Source organism: Haliotis asinina, chromosome 4, assembly GCF_037392515.1.
Source record: "Haliotis asinina isolate JCU_RB_2024 chromosome 4, JCU_Hal_asi_v2, whole genome shotgun sequence".
In the NCBI taxonomy this organism is placed as follows: Eukaryota; Metazoa; Mollusca; class Gastropoda; order Lepetellida; family Haliotidae; genus Haliotis; species Haliotis asinina.
The window spans coordinates 6,410,941-6,426,919 of NC_090283.1; the positions used below are offsets into that span (position 1 = coordinate 6,410,941).

The 15,979-nt window shown below is 39.1% G+C and overlaps 1 pseudogene; it reads right to left on the minus strand.

Moving 5' to 3' along the window:
* Positions 1-13,068: 13,068 nt before the first annotated feature.
* LOC137282234 (uncharacterized) lies at positions 13,069-15,979 on the minus strand (annotated as a pseudogene).

The following is a 15,979-nucleotide window of genomic DNA, read 5'->3' on the forward strand; positions in this document are numbered from 1 at the left end:
AGACATTTACTAGGCATTGTCCATTGTCCATCATTGTTGCATTACTCGGTACAAAATACTCAAAAATATAACTTCGATACCATCAACGAATGACACTAATATTAATAGAATACATTGCACAAAACATCTCTCTTCTTACTTTCACATGGACTTTCTTTAAATGATGTTTTTTTTTTGTATGTTTGTATATTTTTCCCTCCCTGAAACAACCTCAAGTTGGAGAGGAAATTATTCTCAGATCGTCGCTTAAAGCAGCATATTCTAACATCCTGTGAAGAAGGAATCAAAACAAAAATAATTTGTCATATTTTTATGCATCTTTATTTTATAAGTTTCATTGGGAGGAGCTGCAGTCTTCTCTGGCAAGTCTCGTTTTCCTGCGTGTCCAATGTTTTCAGAGATGGATCCCCTCCTTGTAGAAATGCTTAAAATTAATTTCGTTGTGCAGATATCTACTTTAGATTCAGCAAAAAATATCTGGTGTGGTTTATGTATCTCTTGTAGCTTCTATAGTTTCTCGAACTGCACAATGGAATACCGAATTGTGTATGACAGAGGTGTACTCATAAAGCTGAATCTACGTTTATTCGATTACTCGGTGAACTTCAACACTGCAGTAAAGATGATATATACTATAGTAGAAGGCATGTTAGCATTAGACATGTAAATCATGATAAAAACAAGATGATATATCGTCGGGTGAGAACCAGACTGTTCTATCTCCTCCGAACATGTTTTTGAGATATCGAAGGTTGAAAGTTTGAACCCCTACAAATATTATATTTGAATGCTTATAACTTCTACAGTTGACTCACATGTAAATGTGTATATGTTAAATGATATATATATATTTGTTTGGCCAAAATATACAATCAGTGCGTGAAAATGAACAAAACCTGTTGGGAGAACATTTTACTAAACCGATTGGCACTTAAAGTGAGAACCATACTGTTCTATCTCGTAAAACACGTGATTCGTCCATAGATATTACTATTCTTTTGAGTGTGCTCATCAAGAAACATCTATAATTCAATAATTAATTAAGGATACTTGCTATTTTGATACTTATGTTCTATTTTCATAGTATCAAATATGACAAACAAAACAAAAGAAAACAATGCTAAAAGCATTGTACATATGAGAACAATACATGAGTGAGTATGGTTTTACGCCGCACTCAGCAATATTCCAGCTATGTGGCGGCGGGCTGTAAATAATCGAGTCTGAACCAGACAATCCCGTGATCAACAACATGAGCATCGATCTGCACAATTGGGAACCGATGACGTGTCAACCAAGTCAGCGAGCCTGACCACCGGATCCCGTTAGTCGCCTCTTACGACAAGCATAGTCGCCTTTTATGGCAAACATGGGTTGCTGAAGGCCTATTCTATCCTGGGACCTTCACGGGTCGAGAACAATAAAAAGAAGGTAACATGCATTTAGGATTCTGTACGTGGTACGTTGAGAAAATAAAGAAACAGACTGCTGAGACTGCTATATGGTTACAAATCAATGCCCTTCCCAGTGTTGAACAGATCTCAGTGTTGAACAGTTCTCAGTGTTGAAAAGTTCTCGGTGTTGAACAGTTCTCAGTGTTGAACAGTTCAGTTCGTGGCTTTCGAAAGCACACTTTAACATAAATCTAGTAATTTTATTTAAGGAAGTGAGTTTGGTTTTACGCTGCCTTTAGCAATATTCCAGCAAAATCACGGCCGGGGAGACAAGAAATGAGCTTCACACATAGTAACCATAAGGGGAATCAAACCCGTGGTTTCGGCATGACTAGCGAATACTTTAACGTCCTGGCAAACCCCACCGCCCCTAAAACTCTTAAAACGTCAACTGATCAAGTAACGTGGTCTTCAATATGACCAAACACTTAAACTCTAACATCAACTCTGAAATTCGTGTCAGAACAATGTAAAAGGTCCAAACATAACTGGCACCCGTGGTGAGCCACCTCCTCGTGGTGGGTGCTGGGTAATGCTAAGAGCTCGCCGACACCCCCGTTGTGGACCCGGGGGGGATATTTGGTCCACCAACCCGTTTGCCGTGGGTTGCGGCCCTGTGTCGGTGGAGGGCGGGAGTCTGGGGGTTGAGGGCACTGGGGGCCTGTAATCGTGTTCCCTTTCCTCAACACACCCCTTCGACCCTTACTTCACTTAGACGGGTGGTTGAATGGGCCCGGTTCAACCAATCGGCTGGTCATGCCAAGCCCTGTGCATGGAGTTTATGTTGAAATTTGCACAAACTGTGATTTGGAATTGTTTAAATTTTGGTCTTGGCGCCCTTGGTTTAAGTAATATTATTTAACTATAATTTTGTTTACATGAACTTTGCCCTGAGTCTAATGCCCAGAGGGCGGTGGCTCATGGGCCAATCTTGTGGTGCATATCTCTAATGCTACTGCTTGAGTATATCCTCTTGCTATCCTGGGTGCCGCCTGTTGGAAACCCACAGGCATTAGGCATCGTCCTTGTTGACACTCCGTGGTTGGTGGGGAGCCAGGAGGATGAAACACAAATCTATTACCATGGCGAACCAAAACCCCGAAAAGCAAAAACGTTATCACATTGATGATACTGATGAGGAGGATGATATCATTACCAGACTCTGTTACTCTGAACGTAACACATGGCCTCGATTCATTGTCGCTGAATCAAGTGAGAAAAACATCTTGTTCTCCCTTTCTGCTAGAGAAAGCAATTCAAGGAATTGCTGGGACAGTCAAGAATGTTACAAAAACTCGATCTGGTTCAATTCTCATAGAATGTCTAAAGAGAGAGAAAGCGGCCAATCTTCTGGAAGCAAAATCATTCGCAAATATCTCTGCAAAATGCTATGCTCACAAATCTTTAAATTTTAGCAAAGGAATCATCCGAGACAGAGATAAGAGTCTTGCTGATCTGTCAACCGATGACATTGTTAGTCAGCTGCGTATGCAAGGAGTGGTCGAGGCTAAGCGCTTCAGCTTTAAAAAGGACGGAATATATGTACCCACAAATACTTACTTGCTTACGTTTGATGTACCCAGTTTACCTCAATCAATTAAAGTAGGATGCTTCTCTATGAAAATCGACATGTATGTTCCAAACACTTGTAAGAATCATGCTTCTTGTTCACGCTGTGCTGGTAAAGATCACGACAGCAGCACGTGTTCGTCTGAAATCAAATGTGTAAATTGTTCTGGATCTCACATGTCGTCTTCTCAAGAATGTCCGGTATGGCAGTTTGAAATGAGTGTCCAACGTATTAAAACTGAGAAGAACATAAGCTTTTCAGAAGCAAGGAAGTTGGCAACTTCAGCTACACCATCTGGTAGCACTACATTGAGAGGTAAGTCAACATATGCAGAGGTGATGAGACCTTCCACTAAGTCTATTGACTGCCAAACAGACCTGACTTGGCTGACACCTCAGACACCTATGAGTATTCAGGAACTTCCTTCTGTTTCTTCCTCGCGAAAAACGTCACAATCCTCTGAAACTCAAACAGCACCTACACCGGTTATCAAAAAGAAGAATGTAAATGTAGATTACTCTAAGAAGCAAAATACAAGTGACCGTCTTCCTAAAGGGCAAAGAGGCTCTGTGTCGCTTGTAAACAGATTTGATCTTATCCTGTGTAATGATCACGTGTATCAGATCCATCGTCAATAAAAGGAGGAGAATATATCAGTTACGGAATTGATGCGTATAATCATTCAATCAGACAACACTAAATATATGAACACCTCTTTCAACCTCAAAATAACAGCCTCTGGTCGAATGCATGTCCAGGTAAACTTTTGTCCTGTGACAAGTGTAAAACAAACTTATGCGCTGTTACATCATTGGACAACCTGTTTTGTGGAGTCACGCCCATTGCCAATCTTCTGAACCTCGTTTGCTTTCAAAACAAATATAAGTATGCCCATCTTCATAAATAATTGGGGAGATTCAACTACAAGTGTATACATCACAATAAATCAGTATTGTGTTACTTTTTTGAATTCTATAATACACGTCCTTGAATTATGATATTTATTCAAAACAATGTACAGATTATATTGAAATGTTCGGCAAGCCATTATGTTTGATGTACAAGTAGTGTGCTCAAAAAGTATACGCAAAAAAATACTATCTCTACTCAATGATTGGATTGGGTTATCCGGGGTAAAAATAATCGGATTGTAGCGCTTTGAGCGCTTAGAAAATAACAAACTCGTCAAAGTGCGTGTTAGTCCTACGTGTACATTTCAGGGATCCTTACGATTATGTATGTTCACGATACACAAAGTTTTTCATGATAGCTAGAGTTGATAAAGCCGAAATCTAGCATATCGATTGGTCAACGATCTAATCAATAGTGAATCTGTATCCAAGCTGTCTAGTGACCGAACGTACTCTTCAGAAATTTAGCCCACGCCCCATCACCTGTCATTTCCAATGTGACAGGTATCTCATGATACGATTGGTCATAGATAACAAATCAGGGACTATATTGAACAGTTAAGACACAAAACGTCCTATTCGGGAACTTTGATGACGCCCATCCCATGACCCTTTGTCTAATGTATGTGCAAGGAATAGCAGTATACAATATGTATTCATGTATGTTCCTATATTTTCTGCGTTAAATCTAGATGAACCAAAGCGACAAACTGAATCTGTTATATGTAAGTCACAGACTAGCTTATTAGTACTTGCCTTAAAATATTCAGCATACACTAGCAATGTATCAGCAAAAACGCTTCTTTCATAGATTATTACGCATGTGCGTAAATTCTTCTTTACTGCCATTGACATAGATGTTTTGAACAATTTAATCTCTCACAATGATATGAGAGGGACATCATTTGGTTTAAGTATGTCTTACATACAATGAAACGGACTGGCAAACGTCGAGACATCAAATGCAGATGTTCAAGCTGTGATGTGATTTTGTGCGTTGACTGTTTTGAGGCCTACCATAAAGACTTGTTCTAAGGACGATAACGCTTTATGCACTAGTTGTGTTGTACAAATGGTACCGTATACCATTCTTGTCAGTTGTTGGGCACAATGTGAGAAGCCCGTGCGATACTGCTGGAATATAGCTAAAATCGCTGTAAAACTAAATTCACTCATTCTCTTCAATTGTTGCATTTCAGTCGTTATTCTTTTACATTTCCAAAATACTAAGACATGTGTGTCCACCATCTGAGAACGAAGACACTCATCATAGTGTCAGTCTACTCCCATATGTCTTATGTGTTTCTTTCATACATCATTACAGTAACTGATGTTATGTTTACAATACACAAATTGTTGCATGATAGTTGATACAGCCGAAACACAACATAGCCATTGGTCAACGATAAAGTCAATAATCAATCTCTACCCTATCACTTTGAGTGTCCAAACGTGCTCTTCAAAAATTTAGGCCACGCCCCATAACCTTGCCCTTCCTATGTGACAGGTTCTCACGATACGATTGGTCAAAGTATCAGCCAATATAATGAGTAACTGAGATATAATGCGTTACATTCGGAATATTTTATCCCTTCATATTACGGGAAGCTTTGTTTAGCATCGAGTAATGATAAATGTATCATGCAGTATGTGTGTGTATGAATGGTGATGTATGTTTGCAGCGTTAAATTAAGATGAACAAAGTGACAAACTATAAATCTCTATATGTTCCATGTTACTTACACACCTACTTTCCTTGAAATAGTCAGTAAGCACGAGCAATGTATTGGCAAAAAATCTAGACGATTATAATGCCCCCCTCTTTTTAAACTCTATTATAAATAATATATTATAATTCAGTCCATATGATGAGAGAGGAGGAATTTGTATATTTGTTCATCTTGTACGAACAAAGACCGCGTAGGTGTTGATAAACATACAGCACACACTGGCAAAGGGGTATGAGAGACACAGGTAATAAATTACATGAAATGCTGTAATATATGTATTCACATCGGCCTCTTTCCCATTTACATCTTTACGACACAATTAAATAATCAGTACTTGTTTGTGAGACTAGACAGTTTCCTGTCATATCCGAGACCTGGCAGGGAAATCAGGCATGATTAGCACTAATTAGCCTCGTCGCAGCAATCAGGCAGTCAGCGAGGGGTGCCAGGTGTTGGGCAGTGGAGCGGTTCCGGGGCTTAATGAGTTAATTATCATTTAATCATTGAATTTTTAAAGGAAATAGAATTATTACATAAATTTTGAATAGTATGTTTTGTAAATAGAAAGCTGATATTTTAACCATGGTGGTAAGAATTGTCAACTGCGATCGTTAGTGGCTGTGCCCTCAAAGGGGGTTAAAGTAGCGTAAAATTATTGTCCCCCTGAGAGGATACGTAAGTCCCAAAACTTTCAAAGTGAAATCTAAACTGACCAATTTTTTAAACGTAGTATTTTTGTCATTTTTAATTTCGGCTACATTTTCCTACAATCACCAACTGCTGAGGGGATGGTGTAAATCCAGCTAGGGTCCATGCAGGTAGCAAAAGTAATGTAAGTCCCCATGGTCCCTAGTATGGTGATCTACCTTCAGTTGTTGGCGATCTACAGCCCGTATTTTATATTGTATTGTCCAAATAGTGGTATTTGTTTTAACTCTCCACACTAGTTTTAATTGTAACTGTGATATTCTAGTTGTTTTACTGTCCTTTGACGACAGGTGATTATAATGTATACATATTTCATTTCAATATCAAAGTGTTCTCGTCACGCTATGGCTGAAATATTGCCGATGTGACGTTAAATATTAACTCACTCACTCACTCACCCAAACATAAGGCATCCGTGAACGGCCACCTCCTCGTGGTGGGTGCTGGGTAACGCCAAGAGCCGTTCCAATCCCCGAGTGGACCCGGGTCAACTACGTCCATAGCACCCCATTGCTGGTCGCAAGGAGCGACCGAATTGGGCAGCCTGTTTGCCGTGGGTTGCGTCCCGTGTCGGTGGAGGACGGTAGTCTGGTGGTTGAGGGCAATAGGAGCCTGAATCGTGTTCCTGTTGCCCAACACACCACTTCGGCCCTTACTTCACCTAGACGGGTGGTAGAATCGGCCCGATTCTATCAATCGGCTGGTCACGCCAAGCCCTGTGTATGGACTTGTAAGTCATTACACAAATGTAATTTGAGAAAGTTTACTTTTGGACTTTGTTTATATCAAATGTCAACGACCTTTCAATGTGATGTTTTGAACTTTGCCTAGAGTCTTATGCCCAGAAGGCGGTGGCTCATGGGCCAATCTGGTAGAATTGTTAATCTTTTAATGTTTCTGCTGGAGTATATCATCCGGGTATCCTTGGTGCTGCAAGTTGGAGACCCACTTGTATTTAGCATTGTCCTTGTGATACTCTGTGGTTGGTGGGGAGCTCGGATGATGAACCATATAACCAACAAACATGGAATACCAAACCCCTTCCAAAAAAACAAAACGTCCACTGGATAATGAAGATGAGCAAAGACCATTAAAAACTGCAGAACATTGGCCACGATTTTTAGTGCTTGAGACAGTTGACAAAACACCTCTCAAACTTAACCCTTTTGCCATATCTAAGGGTATTCAAGGCATAGCTGGTGAAGTTAAAAACGTCCGAAGATTACGATCAGGTTCTTTGCTGATAGAATGCAACAGGAAACAGCAATCTACCTACCTTATCCTGTTTTAGTTACAGCCCATAGAACGCTCAATACCAGTAAAGGAATTGTACGAGACAGGGATCAGTTGTTTGCTGATATGACAGAAGCTGACATAGTGTTTGAGATGAGAGATCAAGACGTTATGTTTGTTAAACGGTTCTCAACACGAAAGAACTCACAAACACAACCAACCAACACATACCTTTTTTCATTTTCAACGCCGACTGCTCCGACATCAATCAAAGCAGGTTACAGCAATATCAAAGTTGACACCTTTATTCCAAACCCATTAAGGTGTTTCAAATGTCAAAGATTTGGCCATGGCGTCAATACATGCACAAGATCTGTCACATGTGCTCATTGCGGTGAGCAAACTCATACAACGGAAGACTGTGACAATGATGCTAAAAAGTGTACCAACTGTTCAGGGAGTCCCCCATCATACTCTAAAGACTGTCCTGTCTGGAAACACCACATGAAAATAAATAGAATTAAATTTTCCAGAAACATCAGTTTTTCTGAAGCAAAGAAACTTGTTCAGTCTGAGGAAGGCACGGAAACTTATGCGTCCGTCCTCCAGACAACCCCTGAAATAACAACCAAAGTCACAACATTATCTGTTGACTGCCAGACAGACTTGATGTGGTTGAACTCTGAAGCGCCTCAAATATATTCAAATGAACAGTCAACTCAAACATCTGATTCACGCTCTGACATACAGACTCTTTCTCAAGGTCAATCATAATCTCTCACTCAGAAGACGTCTCAAGCCCAAAAAACACAAATATCTCAAAGAAATGTGAAACAAAGCAAATCAAGAACTGAATCTTCGAAAGGACAAAGTGATAGGATTTCAAAGGGGTCAGATAATTCGATCCAACTATTTAATAGGTTTGGATCTCTTGAAAGAATGGATGTGGCTGAAACCATCCAGCCACGGGCGCAAAGCGTATCGCCCTCTAAAAAGGTACGGGGTAGATCCCCAGTCATACCTCCCTAAAGATAGATTCTCCAAACAATATTATACAGTGGAATTGCCGAGGACTGAAGACCAACTTTAACGACTTACTGCTATTGGTCCAGGACATTAGTCCATCAGCATTTTGTCTTCAAGAAACATATTTAAAGCAGACAGATAATTTCAGCCTGCGTCACTTCAATGCATATCATTCTTTTTCTCCTCCGGGTGATAGGGCCACGGGAGGATCATCCATCCTTGTGAGACATAATGTACTCCAAAGCCCTGTTATCCTTAAACTAATCTTCAAGCTGTTGCAGTACGACTTACTTTGCATGTTACTTTTACTCTCTGCTCGCTATATATTCCACCATCTTCAGCTCTTCAGCAGGCTGATATTCAAACCCTTTACAATCAACTCCCGAAACCCTGTATTATTATGGGTGATTTTAATGGCCACAACCCACTCTGGGGTGGTACAACTGTTAATACTAAAGGGAAAGTACTGGAGGAGTTTATTACAAACAATGATTTATGCATATATAATGGTTGTTCAAATACATTTTTACACCCTGGCACAGGAACCTATTCAGCTCTTGATTTGTCACTTGCTGATTCTGGCCTATTGAGTGAGTTTGAATGGTCAGTCAACGACGACCTTTGTGGAAGTGACCATTTCCCAACAATCTTAAAACCCCTGAACCCATCTGATGTCCCTCCATCATCTAGATGGAATTTTGAAAAGGCCAACTGGAGTTTATATGAAACTCTCTGCATTGACAAACTTAAACCTGAACTTTTCATTGATGTTCCTGATGCTATTAAATGTTTTTCTGATAAACTGAACGACATAGCTGATCAGTGTATCCCAAAGTCCTCAATAATTCCGCACATACGAAAACCATGGTTTAATGTTGAATGCAAACAGACTCGCAAGGCACAGAAAAAAGCTGAACATTATTTCCGTCGTCATCCTATGGTCCATAACTTGAACAAATGTAAAATCTTAAACGCTAAAGCACGGCGTACTTTTAAACAAAATAAACGTCAGTCCTGGCAAAACTATGCATCTAAAATAAATTCACGCACGCCGATTTCTAAAGTATGGAATATGATCCAGAAAATCAAAGGTAAGGGCTCTATATCTAGCATTCACCATCTCAAGGATGGAGACCAGTTATTAACTAATACATCTGATATTGCTAATAAACTTGGTGAAACACTGGCACAACATTCTTCTTCCACAAATTATGTACCTGAGTTCCAAAGGTATCAACAACAGCAAGAAGAGAAATCTATAAATTTCACTTCAGATAACGGGGAAGATTATAACGAGGTATTTTCAATTCATGAACTCCATACTGCTCTTGACCAGGCCCACGATACTGCTACAGGAGCTGATAACATACATTATCAACTTCTGAAGCACTTACCAGAATCTTGTTTAGAAACTCTTCTAAATATTTTTGATGATATTTGGACGTCAGGGAAATTTCCGCCATCGTGGCGAGATGCTATAGTAGTCCCAATACCTAAACCTGGACGTGACCATACCGATCCTTCAAATTATCGCCCAATTTCTCTCACAAGCTGCGTTTGCAAAACCATGGAACGCATGATAAACAATAGACTAGTTTGGTACTTAGAAACCAATAACCTCATAACAGATATTCAGTGTGGCTTTCGTAAAAACAGAAGTACCATTGATCACTTGGTGCGTTTGGAGTCTTTTGTCAAAAACGCTATAATTAATAAACAACATGCAGTGTCTATCTTTTTTGATTTAGAAAAAGCGTATGACACTACATGGAAATACGGCATTTTAAAAGATTTACATGACTTTGGATTGCGAGGCCGATTGCCTCTATTTATATCCAACTTTTTAAATGACAGGCAATTTCAAGTCCGGGTGGGTTCTACCCTGTCTGATCATTATAATCAGGATCAAGGTGTTCCACAAGGGAGTATTTTGTCTGTTACTTTATTTAGTGTTAAAATCAACAGTTTATCCAAAGTTTTAAATGATTCGATTGACGGATCACTTTTTGTGGATGATTTTAATATCTCTTGTCGTGGTAAAAATATGCATGCTATTGAGAGGCAACTGCAGCTGTGTTTAAACAAAATTAATAAATGGTGTCTTGAGAACGGTTTCAGATTTTCTAAATCAAAAACTAATTGTATACATTTCTGTAGACGATATAAACCACAGAAGGACCCTGAACTATTTCTAAATGGCACTGCTATTAAAGTTGTAAAAGAGGCCAAGTTCTTGGAATTGATTTTTGACTCGCATTTAACGTTTCTTCCCCATATCAAATCCCTTAAAGCTAAATGCCTGAAAGCACTTGACCTTTTGAAAGTCATTTCTAATTGTAAGTGGGGAGGGGACCAGGCTACCCTCCTACAACTTTATCGATCATTGATCCGTTCGAAACTTGATTACGGTTCCATCGTATACGGTGGAGCTTGCAAAAGCAACCTTAAACTTCTTGATTCTGTACACCACCAAGGTTTAAGACTTTGTCTTGGGTCTTTCCGAACTTCACCTGTTGACAGTCTTTACGTTGAAGCCGACGAACCATCTCTTGCACAACGTCGTATAAAATTATCCTTACAATACATTACTAAATTATACTCTAATGATTCTAATCCTGCATACAACTGTGTGTTCAACCCACTTTATGAAGATTTGTATGACAAAAAGTCTTCTCTTGTTCCACCTCTCGGGCACAGAATTAAACCCTTTCTTTCTTCGGCTGGCATTGAGCTGGAAAATATAGCTCCCTCCCGTCTCCTTTCTTCTCCTCCTTGGCAATTGGTTAGGCCACAAGTCGACCTCACATTGACTTCTTTTAAAAAATCAGAAACTAATGAATTACAATATAAACAAGAATATAATCAACTAAAAACTAAATATAGCAATTACAAACCCTTATTTACAGATGGATCCAAGGACGGTGGCGCAGTGGCTTGTGCCACTGTCATTGGATCCAGAACAATATCTTCTAGAATTCCAGATAACAGCTCTATTTTTACTGCAGAAGCAAACGCCATATTAACAGCTCTCAAATATATTCAAAGACACCCTAAACGTAAACAATCGTGCCTTCAGGCTATTAAAAATATTTCTTGTAAACATCCTCTTTTAATAGAAATTATTGAATTGTATAATGATCTTGCTACTGGCCAATACGACATCGTCTTTTGTTGGTTACCCAGCCACGTAGGCATTTCAGGGAATACACTGGCCGATCTTGCTGCCAAGGCGGCACTCAACAAATCTGTGACTCCACTTCTTATTCCATATTCAGATTATAAACCTACAATTAGATCTTATATCCGTGTTGTAATGCAGAAGAAGTGGGACACTCAAGTAGGTATCAATAAATTACATGAGATAAAACCGTATATTGGTTACACCTACTTGGGTTGTCAGTCCAGATTTGAGGAGGTCATTATGCGACGATGTCGCATTGGCCATACGCGGTATACACATGAGTACTTGTTAAAAGGTGAGGATCCTCCGTTTTGTATCCCTTGTGATGAAATAATCACGGTCAAGCATGTTTTGCTTGACTGTGTTGAATATTCCATCACAAGGGATAACTATTTTACATCACGAAGTATGAAGGATCTTTTTAGTAATGTTAGTTGTCATTTAATCATTGCGTTTTTAAAAGAATTGGATCTGTTTCAGAACTTGTAAATAGATAAACATTTTATGATTGGAAGTTGAATTAGCACATAACATTGTTAATGGCTGTATCCTCGAAGGGGGTTGAAGTACCGTAAAATTGTCCTCCTGAGAGGGTACGTAAGTCCCAAAACATTTGGAATCAGATTTAATCTTCCACATTTTTTAGCTGTAGTATATGTGTCATCGTAATTTTTGGCTAATCTTGCATACAGTCGCCAGCAGCTGAGGGATGGTGTAAACCCAGCTAGGGACCATGCAGGTAGCAGAGGTACTGTAAGTCTCCATGGCCCCTAGTATGGTGATCTACCCTCTGTTGTTGGCGACCTACGGCCTGTTTTTATATTGTACTGTCCCAATAGTGATACTATTATTTTTTAAGTTTCCACACTAGTTTTAATAATAACTGTGATAATCTAGTGGTTTTACTGTCCTTCGTCGACAGGTTCTTCATAATATGCATATATATTCTTTTTGTCACGTATGTTCTCGTCACGATATGGCTGCAATATTGCCGATGTGACGTTAAATATTAACTCACTCACTCACACACCCAAACATAACTGGGAAGACACTCCACACCATGGAGTGTCGTAAGTTTTAACTTCGTAACTTCACACCCCTTGTGATAGCATTCTCACAACACCATACTTCAAATCGAAGCTTAACTTCAAAGATTTAACTAACCCACATTGGAAATGTCATCATGATCACAACGTGTTCAAACAGTTAGCATTCTCACGATACCACATGATGAAATGTATCACTATCTTTATCTTCACACTACATTCTCTGAAATCAGTCCAAACATGAATTTACGATCTGTTGGATTCATGAATTGCAACATGGCTTTAATGTCCCTTTTCGTCTGTTCAGAGAGACTTGCTTGGTTCGACATCAGTTTTATTGTTGGCCAGTTGTCATCAGTACCATTTCGAAGAGGTGATATCATTCTTGTTGGACGCATGGGATGGAGAGACACTGTGCTTACGTCTGTATGAATGAAGGATGTTTGATAGGCAACCTCGAAGGGTTTAGATTTTGTGTATGTTAGAGGCTTTACCTTTGCATATGGGATGTTCTTGAAATGATACACTTTGGCTTCCTCTAGATACTGCTTGAACATCCTCTTCTGCATCTGAATTATCTTAACTGGCTTCGTCATTGATCCCTGAAAGCATCGTATGACCCCGAGAGGGCTAAACACGTCATTCTTTGACAGAGCAAGTTCCAGGTGACTATGAATATTGTCAACCTCTTGGATACTACTGTGACCTGGCTCACAGAACGTCTGTGTTATCTTGATTAAATTGTGATTTCGCTGTAGATTCATCAGGGCCATAGAAATTCCAGGGTTCCTGTTTTGTGCCACACAGCTGTCTGACCACAATATCAATGGTGTGACATTGTGGTCAGTCAGCACTTTCTCCAGGATTGAAACTAAGGCACTTGCAATTTCGTTTCTACCTCTTCCGGCTATCTTCTCGTGCCACATAGCACAGTAGGCACTCTTATCCACAGAGCAGTGGGCTGTGAGATTGAAGACTGATAACTTACGTCTACAAAAAAACTTGAGATATTCGGCCTTGGACAACTTATAACATTCTGTAAGTCAAAGCACACAACAGCCAAACCCTTCTCTCTGTCAATGTTTCTTTGATGTCGGGTTGCATCTTTCGAGTCCTAGTGCTGAAAATAATCTGATTCCATAGCCTCAGTGACACGATTATGTGACTGGGCTATTCTATATTCCTCGCACTTGTCACATCGATCCTTCTTTGGTTTCATAAAATCATGCAGTAATGGGACACAGTCTGTGGGAACGAATTAATGTGGTCCCGGACCTTTTGCTTCCGTGCATCAGAGATCCTAGAGGATGACTTCCGACCTCTCCTATCACCTTCCTTTGGCGTTGATGCATTTTCAGAATGCTTGCATTCAAAGTAATAAGAGACCCTCCTTTGTGAAACGTAGAGAGTCGTTAGGTACTACTCCTTACACACCCAAACCTTTTCTCCTTTCACAAAAAAATAATATGCGTAAGAGTATTTCCTTCTGCTCCGCCCCTCAGTACGTGATCTCTGTTTGTCAAGTCTCTCAACTATCTTATTAAAAAAGTGTTGCTTCTCTGTGTCATTTAGATTCCAAAATGCTTTGTGAAATTCATTTCGTTCATCTGAACAAATCTTCTGAGAACAGCGAAATCTGCACCTTCCTTCACAGTCTTTTGTTGATGTTACTCGTCGTTCTAAAATCTCCTTTCCCGAACAACTTAGGTAGCTCTTTCCTGATTGTCGTCTACGTTTTCTCACGTTTTTCTTCCACATTTCATCATTTCGTTTTATTTTTCCGCTTCTAAACACAGTTCCACCCCTTTCCTCATTTGCATCATCTTCTGCATCCTCTGTTTCTGAGTTTCTAATCAGTGTTTCATTTCTATCCTCGATTGTAGAACCACAGTTTCCGTTTCTTGTATCATCCTCTGTATCCTCTCTTTCTGAGTGTCTAAACACACACAAGAAAAAAAATGGTGGTTTACAAAAATTTAAATGTCATATTTACAAACATTTACAATGATTGTAAAGGTAGTGTTTACAAGGCTTGTATGTTTTTGTAAATTTAGGAAGGATTTTACCACTACTTCTTTCAATTTTGCCATTTCTCAAGAATCCCCATGACTCTGCAAACTTACTAATTTATTATTTCTTTTGTTCTGTTAGTTCTTACTGTTGATATGCACAATGGATCTTGCATGTGACATATCTATTCACGAAAACTGAAGGAATAAGCCATATTTTGTATAGTCCATTTGTGCTTTATATCAATGCAACTGCGTCTGGTGTGTGAAAACATGAAAGTTAATATGTACGGGCAGTATTGATCTATATACCAAATACTTGTGCCTGTTAAAACAGATGTCTTGCCTTTGTTCATCATCCCAAGCTCATTCCGGTGATTTTACCACTCTACTCCATGGGAACTATATGCATTCTCTAAATAACACCTGTCACTAGACCTTTTATGTTGGTGCTCATTAACGGTGTTATGCAATTGGCGTATTCAAGAAATCTCATAAACATGTCAGTAGATAATTGGTTGTGATGTCAGTACGTGTGCATTGGAGCAAATACTCAAATGAATTAAAAAAATCATTGTGTAACAAGATTTATATAATCATTTACAAGAAGTATGTTACAGAATATTTAAATGGTGCGTGCCGGTCTATCATTTGTTTGTTTATGTTGGGCGTACATAAATTTATAATTTATCATTCATACATAAAACATAACTGACATAATTGTACACTCTGCTTTGCATTTGGTAACTTTCGTACATATAAGAAAATCTTAAAGTGCTACACAATCATACATCATCAGTGTCAACAGTGATAGTTCACTTCATACACAACTGACTCAACAAGATGGGAAAAACTTTTCCATACTCTGGCATGGTCTTCCTTTCTGCTTGAAGATGTTTTTTTGTCTTAAGTCTATGGTTACTTCGGTGAGCATCCACAATTTTACCATCAAGAAACCAAAAATAATGATCTTACCAATAACATTCTCATAAATGCTCTATATTGATACAATTAGTTTGTATGTGTAGAATACACTTTACCAGGGTAAATAAACCAAAGTTCTAATACAAAATTACAATATGACAAACCACGAGGTTAATTCTTCAATCAT